Here is a 12,634-nt window from a genome sequence, read left to right on the forward strand (position 1 = left end):
GGCTGAGGTCACCTTCCGGCGGCATCCAGGTGCTAGGGGCCGCATGGAGGTGGCGGGGTGGGAGGAAGGAAACTTCTCAGGCAGGAGAGGAGGCTCCTGCACGGCCTCTCTAATTCTTTACTTCCTCCGGTTTTGTCAGTTGAATGATTTAAGTCTTGACACCTTTGTTGGGCGGGGTCTGGACGGCAAACTGTCTGGGTGGGAGAGGGTCCCCCCTTCCTTTCCCTGCCAGTCAGACAGAAAACCCTACCAGGCAGTCAGGCCCTTCTGTCTTGACTGGCGGTAGAGCCGATGTGATGACAGGTTTCGGTAACTCTTGCCAAAGCTTTTGTCTCTGTCCCAATAGATCACGGATTAAGCAAAGTCAGGCCTGAAGTGAAGGAAATCTTGTGAACCCATGACTTTGCCTTCCCATAATTTTGGCTCCTGTGGGCCCCCTGCATGGCCTCAGCATCATCTGTTAGATCCTCTGTCTCAGGGGTCTTCTGTGGGCTAACAGCTATTTTCCCCTACTGGATGGATTCTTAACTTTGGGATTGGCTCATCAGTCAGAGGTTGGGGGTATCCTCTTTTTTTTTATTTTTATTTTTTGGGGGTATCCTCTTATGCTGTATAAAGTTTCTATAATTATCAGTGATTTAGTTTGTTGGTGATTCACTGTTCCTGTTTTATTGATTTATTTATGCCTTCTTAGAAACTTGTTTTAGGGGGAAAACACAGTCTGGAAGACAGAATTTTTGCAGATGGTTACAAGTAAAGAAAGGTTAATGTAGTGCTGAAAAAACTTGACTGAGGATCTGTATTTTATGTTAGTTTTCCTTCCTACTTCTTTCCTTTATTGTTTCTTCCTTACTCCCTCCCTCCCTTAATTTCCATGACCTGCCTTGATTTTACTAATTTTGATGAAGTATAACTAATTTTTTCTTTTCTTGCTGCGCTTTTGGTGTCAAATCTAAGAAAGCATTGCTCAATCCAAAGTTCTGAAGATTTATGCCTATGTTTTCTTCTAAGAGTTGTTAGTTTTAGCTCTTACATTTCCATCTTTAGCTTGCTTTAAGTTAATTTTGTACATGGCGTGAGGTAGGAGTGTTAACAATTTTTTGCATGTGGGCATCAAGTTCTCCCAGCACCATTTGTTGAAAAGATTATTTTTCCCCCTTTTAATACCATTGGTGCCTGTGTTGAGAATAAATTGTCAGGAAATGTGAGGGTTTATTCCTAGACTCTCAGCCCTACTCCATTGAGCTGCATGTCTATCCTTATGCTAGTATCATACTCTCCTCTGTTAACTATGTACGCGAGAGGTTTTGAGATGGGGAGTGTGAGTCCTCCCACTTTGTTTTTCTTTTTTGAGACTGTTCTGGCTATTCTGGGTCCCTTGAATTTCCATCTGTAATTTAGGATCAGCGTCTCAATTGCTGTTGCCTGATTTTACAACAGATGCAATGGGTGTTGAAGTGGGCAACAGTCTCTAGGAACCAGACTCTTGATTTTCCTCTTCCAAACCTGCTTTTCCCTCCGTCTCCCCTGTCTCAGTTACTTCATTGTTACAGGTGCTCAGACTAAACACCCTGGGGTCACCCCTGATTCTTTTCTTTGTCTCATATCAGACATCTAGTTTCTCAGCAGAGTTCATTAGTTCTGCTTAGAAACTATATCTAGGATAGGAACCATTTTGTAACATTTTCACTGCTCCTGCCAGTTCCTTTTGTTTGTCAACCTGGATTACTCCAAAGCCTCCTGCAGGCCCAGCCTGCTTCCACCTTCACCACTCTATGGTCTGTTCTTAACAAAGTTGCCGAAGCCACTTATATCACTCAGTCCTGTGCTCAAAACTCACCAGTGGCTTGTTATACCAGAGGGAAACCTCTGTCGCCTGCAATCCCTTACATGGTGTGTGGCTTCATCTTCCATCACTCCCCTCTTTTCTCACTTGCCTTCAGCCACACCTCAGGACCTTTGCTGTTTCCTCTGTTTGAAATGTTCTTCCTTCAAAAGTCTGCACTGCTTACTCACTCATTTCATTCAAATCAAGTCATTTCTTTAGAGATGCTTTCTTGTCCCATCCCATCTAAATTAGCGTCCCCCATCCCCCAACCCCAACATTTTCTTCCTCTTGACCTTATTTTTCTTTAGAGTATCTGTAGCATTCTTTGTCATTGCACACACACATCTGTCTCTCACTGGTAGAGTACAAGCTCCATGAAGGTCCGGAATTTGTCTTGTTTGCTCTGGTGGAGGTAGCACCTGGAATGGTTTTTGGCACATATTAAACCCTAAAAAAAAAAAAAATATATATATATATATATATTGAGTGAATGAAAAGGGAATGAGAAGCTGAGAAATGGGGATCACTCTGCTATTTCTTTCTCACTCTTCCTTCCCATTTGCAGTGTCCATAGCTACACCAGCAACTCCTCCTTCTCTCCTTTTCTATCTACTTTTTTCCCTGGAGGGAATGGCCTTACTCTTCATGGAAAGGGAGAGGTCAAAAAAAGGTCAAACAAAGGAAGGGAAAGGTCAAACAAAGCAGAAAGGTGAGGATTTTGGGTCCTTCCCGAGGGCAGGACCTGGGCAGACTGGGAGGAGGCCTTCAGCGCCTGTCTCTAGTGACTTGGTTTCTTGTGCTGATCTAGGGAGAGTGAAATTCCTTGGAAATTTGAGAAAATGGAGTTTCATTTCCTGATGAATATTTTGCAGTGCAGTGAATTTAATTTTTCTCTGGCTTCTAACTGAAATTTCCAATTATGAGACTCATTTTGACTTTTAATTGCATAATGACTTCAGACTGTCAACTGATTATGCATATGTGGCCTTATTTCCATGATGAGATTGTAATAGCCTGGAGGCAGAGCATGGCTTCATCTCCTTTGTGATTCCTGTACTGCAAGCTATCATAGGCAAACGAAGTGTTCAATAAACTCTTGCTGAATGTGCCCATAAGTTAATGAATAACCTTGGATTTGTTTTCATCATTAGAAACCTCTAGTCCATATATTTAATTTTTCTCAGCCTGTAGATGTTAAGTATCTTGTTTTAGTCCACCTCATCCTGCTGTTGCGGATAAAGCAGTATTGGCTAGAGTTGAGAGAGGTTTCCTGCCGACCTTTCTCACTGAGAATTGAATTAACTGGCCTGGAGAGTATAGTAATCACTGTGGTATTTTAAAAATTGATCTAGCTTTCCATTGTTAAACTTATCTTGGAACATGCCATATCTATATATTCACTACAAACTATGAGAAAGGAGTATTTTTAAACCCATGGCATGTATATGTGTGTGGGTGTAAATAATGCGAGCCCTAGTTAACTTGATGGGTGGGGGAATCCTTTTCAAAATGTATACATATGTCAAATCACCGTGATGTACACTTTAAATATCTTACAATGTTATATCTCAATTATACCTCAGTAAAGTTGGCTGATGGGCTTCCTTGATGGCACAGTGGTAAAGAATCCGCCTGCCAATGCAGGAGATTTGGGTTCGATCCCTGGTCCAGGAGGATCCCACATGCTGCCAAGCAACTAAGCCCGTGTGACATAATTATTGAGCCTGTGCTTTGGAGCCAAAAATAAATAAGAAAATAAAATTATATATTTAAAAAAAGTGGCCCACAATTTAAAAAACAGATGAATTGTGAGCCCCTATGCAGCAAGATTGCCTTGTTATTGTTAGAACAAGATTGCCTTCTGAAGAGAGGAATTTTTCCCTCTCACTGCCTTTGCTTTATATGCTGTGTGCAGGTTTCGCTTGATCAAATTTATTCCTCTGCCTTGTAGTCAGGAAGTTCCAGTTTATGGTCTGGTTTCCCTAAGCTGATTTATCTGGGGAGCAGACATGAGCACTGAGTTGGAGGAAGAGATAAAATGTTTGCAATTAACTTTGTGTCCAGAAGGTTAGAGCTGTGAGCATCCATCTTGTTCCATCCACTGTGTTTTGGCCTCCTGTCTGGTCAGGAAGTATACCACATTCTTTTCCCTGTATGATTGAGGTCTACTAACATTGATATTCTACTCACTGTTTAATAAAATTTGATGCCTCACCTACTCAAAACAAATGTTGCAAGTCATTCTTCCTTGCCTGCTTTTGTTTTGTTTTATTTTTTGCCTCTATGTATGTCACCCATGAGAAGGCCTCACATTTAGTGCTTCAGCCACACTTGGAACCACCCACCTGTATGAAATCAGACTTTTGAGAGCTGAGATTATACTTTGAATGTGGGGTCAAAGGTAGTGTGCCAGATTTTAAAAATTGGAAGAACAACAAATAATATTTTACTATAAGTATGTCCCATGCAATCTTTGGGACACACTTATACTAAAAAATTAGTAGTTTTTTTCCTATGAGCGGTAGAGTTAACTGGTGTCTTGGATTTAATGTGTTAACTCTGGTCTGATAAATTTATGTTTTGGGGCAGGAAATGCGTTGATCATGATAATGTCCACAGAATAACTGAGCTATGGCTCATTTTGCTAATTGCACATGTCTCCATTTTAGGAAGGAGAGGGCGTGTAAACTCAAGGATTATTAGAATTAGAGGACAGTGGGAGAAGATTCCATTTCCTCTAGTGTTTTGTGGTGAAGGAAATTTTTCTCCAGAGATGTTGTCATTTTCTAAGATCACACAGTTAGTGGTAAAGCCGGAACTGGAACTCCGGGTCCAGTGGTTAGTCTGCTGCACGGAATCTTCCCTTGAAAGATCACACATAGTTGCTTATGTTTTCATGCTGATCTTTAGTCACTTCTGTTGCCTCCCTCCCATATCGCTGCACTGTCCTGCTGCCCTTCTGGCCCTTGGATCCGCTGTGTGGCAGGCAAAGCCACCCTCAAGAACACAGTTGACTTTTCTCTGAGAACCGCAGGGCCGTTGAAAGCCACCGTTGGTTGTATGCCTGTGGTGATGCCAGAAATCCCATCTTTCCATGTGTTTTTATCCCTTCTAAGGTCTGGTTATTCTTCTCATCCCCTTTGAGTGCTTACTGTAAGGTGCTTTGACTCAGGAGGACTTGGCTGAGAATAATTCCACAACCACCAAGTGTTGTCTCACTGAAGGGCGCCTGCTTTGAGTGGCCAAGTCCTTTGACACTCTGTATCTTCTTGTAATTTGCTACAACAGATATGGAAGATACATGGTAAGGATCGATGCAGTAGATAGGTGTATGTAACTTCCTCTTTAGAGATGTGTTCTTTTAAAACACAGTTTGCTTACTGTTTTACAGTTACCTGTACTGATTTAAGAAAGTGGCCTTAGAAAAAAGCATCCTTCCTCTGACTGCTGTGAGAATACCATATTTCAGAGCCACTAATCCTGTTTTTTCATAGCCTGTTGATTAATTCATATAAAGCCTTACCAGCTGCCAGGTCAAAGCATAATAATAAAATTGGTTGCCAAGAGACTGAAAAATCTGTTCATTCTTATTAACTGCTACTCATCTATCTTGCTCTGATCCCACCACGTGGGCAGCTTGTCGAGTCTTATCTGCATATGGCTGGTTACTTATCGCCTGTGTATTTGTATCATTTGACACAAAAACAGGGCCTCAATCAGCTAACGGAAGCTTATGGTAAGGTTTTTTTTGATTATTCTTCTTCTTGCTGTATTAGTCCTAATACGGGAAGGAATGAGACATACAGAAATAGGTCTTGACTTAAATGTCCATTTGAGATACCTGAGAATTTTAAAACATAATCCAAGGGTGCGGTCAGGATTTCCTTTGTTTCCTGCAGTGTGATTGATTTTCATAATGAATCTCACTGTTGGAAGGGAGCAACCCCAGGGATGAGTAAAGAGGTCTAGCAGCCCTTGAAAAGATAAGGTGTCGTCCTTCCAATCAGATGCTAGAGACCAAACATGGCCAGATCAGCTGCTGGCCATTCCAGGCTGGACTTCCTTTGTCAAGGGCAAGATCAGCTCTTCATCGCCACGCTCCACTTAGGCACAGAGGGCCGCAGAGCAGCTTGTGGTATTTCCTTGGGGGGTGACTCAGCTGTGTGTTCCAGAATTCCTGCTTCAGTGTGGAGGAACCGACTCCGCCAGGAACTAGTATATCGGTTTTTAGTTTCTAACTTTGCCAATAATTAACTAAGTGGTATTACACTGGCGGTTCTTAATTAGGCTGTTTTCAGCTCCTTCTTCCTCAAGGGGGGCATTGAGCAACATCTGGAGATGTGGCTGGTTGCCATACCTGGGGAGTTGCTGGTATTTAGTGGGCAGAGACCTGGGATGCCTCTAAACACCCCAAAGTGCACAGGACAGCCCCTCAATACAAAAAATCATCCTGCCCACCATGTCAGTGGGTCAAGGCAGAGAAACCCTGCGTTAGACATGTTGTGGAACCTCTCTGGCCTGCAGTTTCCTAAAGTCCACATTCTCTCCATCATGTAAAGTGAACTAAGCCTAACTTCACTTCTGTGGTCTTTCTAACCTCTCCCTTACCCCCAATTCTGAGTGAGTCATCAGATATGAGATAGGGCCCCGGCATCTCTATTTGTATGTATTTTATGCTGCTAAGTCGATTCAGTCGTGTCCGACTCTGTGCGACCCCATAGACAGCAGCCCACCAGGCTCCCCCGTCCCTGGGATTCTCCAGGCAAGAACACTGGAGTGGCTTGCCATTTCCTACTCCAGTGCATGAAAGTGAAAAGTGAAAGTGAAGTCGCTCAGTCGTGCCGGACTCTTAGCGACCCCGTGGACTGCAGCCTACCAGGCTCTGCCATCCATGGGATTTTCCAGGCAAGAGTATTGGAGTGGGGTGCCATTGCCTTCTCCAATGTATTTTATATCTATGTGTATATATTTTACATACATCTTTGTGTATGTATTTTACATCCATGTGTATGTATTTTACATCTCCACTGGGGATTCTGATGGGCAGTTAGGATTGAGGGCCCTGCCCTTAGGGATCCCGGGCTGAGGTCCTCGCCAAGGTGCCCGGTGGGTCATGTAAGGGGAGTGGACAGTGTGGGGACAGTCTGCCAGTAGGAAGCAAGAGCCAGGCGGCAGGGCCTGGCTGCCATGTGATTGAGTGCAGGTGGAAGTCTGTCAGCAAGTCCTCAGGGAGGGCTGTGACTGAGGGCTTGGCCCCTGAATTCCTCAGAGATGGAGCCCCCAGCCCCTCAGCACAGCGGGCTCTCACATGCCCGGGAGTGTCTACTCCGCAGAGTCCCAGCTGATCACTATACGCTTGTACTAGAGGTGCCCCAGATCCCAGAGTTTCCAAAGGATATAGCAAGACTGGACAGTTTCTTCATGGAAACCCCATCTCCTGCTTAGTTTGAGCCTTTCTGGGAGATTCAAAGTCAACCGCAGAAACCCCAACCCTGAGTCAGCAGCCCCTCTTGCCACCCAGGTAAGGAAACCTCACTTGCTACACTTATAGCATCATGTAACTTAAGGTCTGGTGGGCATCTTAGAAACCAGGGAGCCCAGCCTCTCCTCCATCTGACAGATTCAGAGCTGTGCCCACGGTCACATGACAAACTGATGGCAGAGAGGGTTCCAGAAGACAAGTCTGCTGGTTCTTTCTGTGCCCCTGTGCTAATGTTTCTTAATTGTAACCAGCAGTGTCTCTCCCTTGGACTCCTGTGAGATATCACAGGAAGTGAAACAAATATATTAATGATTTTCACCTATGTTAAAGTGGTCCAGAAATGTCTGAGCATCTGCTATGGCTATGTACTAGCTGCCAGTTAAAGGCCACCATTGTTTCCTGCCTGGACTGCTGTTTTTCTGGTCTCATTCTAGCTAACCCCGCCTCCCCGTAACCCATTCCTCATGCAAAGCCAGTGATATTTTTAAAAATGTAAATCAGATCATATCCTTCTTCTGTTTGAAATTCCCCAGTCACTAACCACTGTGGTTAATGTAAGATCCAAATGTTCTAACCATGATCTGTAAGTGTCTCCATGATCTGAGCCCTGTTGACCTCCTTGTCCTCAGCTCATCCCTGTGCCTCCTTCCTTTCTATTCCTTAAAAACGCCAAGCTCTTGCCTTCCTCAGAGCATCTGCACTTGCCCACAGTTCTTTTCTCTAGAGTCTCACTTGGGTGGTCCCTTGGCAGCAGAGTCATCCCTGATCACTCTGTTGGGAGTAGTCTTCAGTCGGCCTCCATCCTGTTACACTTTATGGTCTTCACAGGACTTCTTAATGTTTGAAATTATTTTATCTCCATGTTAGCATTATCTATCTCTTTCTGCTGATTGTTCTCTCTGTGACAGCAGGGACTTTGTTTTGTGGAATTCTGGGTACTTGTCACCTAAAATAATGCCTGGCATGTGGGAGATGCTAAGGTGATGGTGAGTGAATGATGGAGCAGGTAACTAGGAAGTTGGTGTGAGAGAAGATTGCATGGCCTGTGTTAATTCCTGTTTTTTCCTACATTGACTTTATGTTTTGTTGTTGTTTTTACACTTTTTACTATTTGTTTTTTAATTGGAGGATGATTACTTTACGGTATAGTGATGGTTTCTGCCATACATCAACATGAATCAGCCACAGGCATACACATGTCCCCTCCCTCTTAAACCTCCCTCCCACCTCCCTCCCCATCCCACCCTTCTAGGTTGTCATGGATCACCGGCTTTGGGTTCCCTGCATCACATAGCAAATCCCCACTGGCTATCTATTTTACATATGGTAATGTATATGTTTCAGTACTACGCTCTCAGGTCTTCCTACCTTCTCCCTTCCCTGCTGTGACCAAATTGTTTTTAAACTTTTTATTTTGTATTGGGATATAGCTGATTAACAATGTTGTGATAGTTTCTGGTGAACACAGAAGGGAGAATGTATCCATTCTCCCCCAAACTTCCTTCCCATCCAGGCTGCCACATAACACTGAGCAGAGTCGCATGTGCTATACAGTAAGTCCTTGCTGATTATCCATTGTAAATATAGCAATGTGTACATGTCCGTCCCAAACTCGCCATCTAACCCTTCTCCCCATCCTTCCCCTGGCAACCATAAGTTCATTCTCTGAGAGTCTCTTTCTGTTTTGTAAGTTTGTTTGTATCATTTCTTTTTAGATTCCACATGTAAGGGATGTCATATATTTTCCTTCTCTGTCTGGCTTCACTGAATATGACAATCTCTAGGTCCATCCATGTTGTGGCAAATGGTATTATTTCATTCTTTTTAATGGCTGAGTAAATATTCTGTTATATTTATATGTATCACATCATCTTTACCCATTCCAATGCCCATGGATGTTTAAATTGCTCCCATGTCTTGCCTGTTGTAAACAGTGCTGCAGTGAACACTGGGGTGCATGTAACCTTTTTAATCATGTTTTTCTCCAGATATATGCTCAGGAGTGGATGCTCTGTTTTTTAATGAACCTCCCTACTGTTCTGCATACTTGCTGTACCAGTTTACACTCCCACCAACAATATAGGAGGATTCCCTTCTCTCAATACCCTCTCCAGTATTTACTGCTTGTGAATTTTTGATAACAGCCATTCTAGCAGTGTGTGGTAATATCTCATTGTAGTTTTGATTTGTTTTTCTCTAATAATTAGCAATGTTGAACATCTTTTCATGGGCCTCTTGGCCATTTGTATGTCTTCTTTGGAAGACTGTCTATTTGGGTCTTCTGCTGAGTTTTTGATTGGGTTGTTTATTTTGTGCTGTTAAGGATTGGACTTTATTTTTTAAAATTAAAACCTAAATATGAGTTTGATACATGAGAAAAATGGAAGTGTTAAGCAGACTAGTTTCTTTTCTTTTAAGACGAATGTATTCAGATCCTCTAGTATGAACTCTGTGGGAAACAAATAAAAGGACAGAGCTACTTGGTAAACACAGACTCTGGCATAGGGGCTTAGAAATCAAAAGATCCAGGCTTTAGTCCTGGAAGGGGCCTCAAAGATCACCTTGGGGATAGTTGCTCAGAACTGGCTGCCCATGAAAATCACATGTGCTGTGCTGTGCTTAGTTGCTCAGATGGGTCCGACTCTTTGCGACCCCATGGACTGCAGCCTGCCAGGCTCCTCTATCCATGGGGATTCTCTAGGCAAGAATACTGGAGTGGGTTGCTATGCTCTCCTCCAGGGGATCTTCCCAACCCACGGATTGAACCCAGGTCTCCCGTGTTGCAGGCAGATTCTTTACCATCTGAGCCACCAGGGAAGCCCAAGAATACTGGAGTGGGTAGCCTATCCCTTCTCCAGGGTATCTTTCCCACCCAGGAATCAAACTGGGGTCTCCTGCATTGCAGGTGGATTCTTTACCAGCTGAGCTACCAGGGAAGCCCCAAAATCACATAGCGAGCTTTTATTTAAAACATATGCAAAACCACATGTTTTTCAGTCTCTTCTTAGGAGATTCTAATTTGTTAGGCTTGGCTTTAGGGCTAGGGAATTCATGTTTTATCTAAAATGCTGCTGTAGCAATGGATGGTGCACCACCAGGTTTGGGAACCAGTGACTGAGCCCAACTCTGTCCCCAGGTGAGTACACTGAGGCTCAAAGAGATCAGGTGTCTCATTCAGGGGTACCCACATGAGTGGCTGGGAGATGACACTCAAGTCTCCCAGCCTTCTTTCTGCACCATTCAAAAATGTAGTGAGCAAGATTCTCAGGGACAGAGGTGGGGCTGCCTCGGAAATTGTGGGTTCATTACTTTTTTCTTTATTGACGTGTAACTAACCAGTCTGGTGTCAAACAGGAAATGCATCTAGCATTGCTGTCCTTTTTTATTACAAGGTGTCAGATCAGTTTGAGTTTAATAGAGTAATGACCAAAGTGTGGTTCCGAGACCAACACCACCATCACCACCCAAGAACTTGTTAGAAATACAGATTCTCAGTTCAGCCCAGAACTGCTGATTCTGTACTCCAGAGATGGCCCAGTGGGCTGTGTTTTCAAGTCATCCAGGAGATTCTCATGCCCAATGAAGCTTGTACTTTTTACAACCCAACCAGTGGTTAAAGCTGCTGGCCTTGGCCTTTTAGTTGGTGACTCATTAACATGGAGGCCTTAACTTAAGCTAGCCATCTGCTTTCCTTGGTAACAGTTGCTCAAAATAGGGACTTTTGTTATAAATCTTCATTAGTCTGCTACACAAGGTGGGGTGGATTAATACTTGTTGAACACCTGCTGCATGTGAAGCTGTGTGTTGGAAGCTATTACTTTTCTCATGTAATTCTCACATCATTCTCAACCAGGAATCCTGCTGTGTAGGTATTATTATCCCTATTTTACAGATTTGGAATCTGAGGCTGGTGGAGGTTAAACAAGAGTTATTTGTCCAGCTATGGTTGTGCATTTTGCTATCTGTTGTCTCCCTAGAGCAGTTGCTCTCCAACCTTTTTATGCACAATTGGGAGTCCTTTGGAAAATCTTGTCATTAATGCAGATTCCCTCACTGCCTTCCCAGAGGGCTTCATTCAGGGGCCTGATGGAACCCAGGACTTTGGATTTTCATCAGGTACTCTAGGAGATTCTGGTGCCAGTGGGCATCAGACTATACTTGGAGAAAGTTCTCTCCTGGATCCATTCACTCTTGCTTCAATAGTTGGAGCAGATGTCTCTCAGGGCTCCTCAGAGTTTATGTGGTTTGCCAGTGTTTTGTGCTCACAGACCTTGAGCAATGGATGGGGAAGAAATATGAGCATGGAGGAAGGAGCTTGGTAGCTCATATAGAGAAAGATCTTTTTTTTTTTTTTTGACGTGTACCCACTGCTTTATTTATTTATTTTTGGCTGCACTGGGTCTTCATTGCTACACGTGGGCTTTCTCTAGTTGAAGAGCGGGGACCGCTATCTAGTTGCAGGGCATGGCTTTCATTGTAGTGGCTTCTCTTGTTGCGGAGCACAGGCTCTAGGAGGACAGGCTTCAGCAGCTGAAGCACTCAAGCTCAGTAGTTGCGACTTGCTGGCCCGTGGGCACTTGGACTCAGTAGTGCAGCTCCAGGCCTCTAGAGCACGGGCTCAGTAGTTGTGGCACACCAGGTTAGATAATGCTCCGAGGCATGTGGAATCTTCCCGAGCCAGTGTCCCCTGCATTGGCAGGTGGATTCTTATTCACTGGGCCCCCAGGGAAGCCCCCAGAGAAGGTTCTTATATGCCTGTCTGTTCCTGCTCTCTCTGCTGCCTCGGTGTTTGCAGGCCATGTTATGGCTTTGAGTAACTTGTGATCCTTTCAGTTATCTACCCCAAAATTGTGCAACTTTTCATGTAACAACTTCACTCATGTGTTGGTGAACTGCCCCAAAGTGAGCCATTTCCTCCAGGCTGAAATAAGTATCTGTCGAGTACTGAGTTGCTTTGGCTTTTGAGGCAAGAAATGGCATTTCATCTGTTTGATGATGCTATCTCTTATTTTTCAGTCATAGAATGGACATATTTAGTGAATAAATTGTCAATCCATCAGGAGACAATGACTTGGTGCCATTATGAAGGGAAAAAGTGAGATGCAAATTTAAAAATAATTTCAGGTATGATGCCTGATGTCTTTTTTCTTGTGTGAGTCGGAATGCTGATTTCTCCTCCAGAAGTTTACCTAAGTACCCCAGGATCTTCATAGTGAAAACAATGCATATATCCAGAGCTGGTGGAAACCTCTCAGGCTTTTGCCCAGTGGATAAGTCAGCATTGGTGAAATATTACATTTCTTTAATAAGGCCTAGTCCCTGAA

General features: G+C 43.7%; 2 protein-coding genes across 4 annotated transcripts in view; both read left to right on the plus strand.

The window, feature by feature from the left end:
- RAB27A (RAB27A, member RAS oncogene family) overlaps positions 1–12,634 on the plus strand; it is a 95,138-nt gene that overhangs the window by 15,283 nt on the left and 67,221 nt on the right. The window contains exon 1 of one of the 3 annotated variants that reach the window (XM_061431232.1): positions 807–5,564. The exons of the other annotated variants lie outside the window; for them this stretch is intronic. The gene's annotated coding sequence lies outside the window, so the exon portion shown is untranslated. Of the gene's footprint in view, positions 1–806; positions 5,565–12,634 lie in introns of those variants that run through there. 3 annotated transcript variants of the gene reach the window in all.
- The window catches only part of LOC133256263 (uncharacterized), a 48,617-nt gene that overhangs the window by 9,678 nt on the left and 26,305 nt on the right, over positions 1–12,634 (plus strand). The gene's annotated exons all lie outside the window — the stretch shown is intronic.

Source organism: Bos javanicus, chromosome 10, assembly GCF_032452875.1.
Source record: "Bos javanicus breed banteng chromosome 10, ARS-OSU_banteng_1.0, whole genome shotgun sequence".
NCBI classification, from domain to species: Eukaryota; Metazoa; Chordata; class Mammalia; order Artiodactyla; family Bovidae; genus Bos; species Bos javanicus.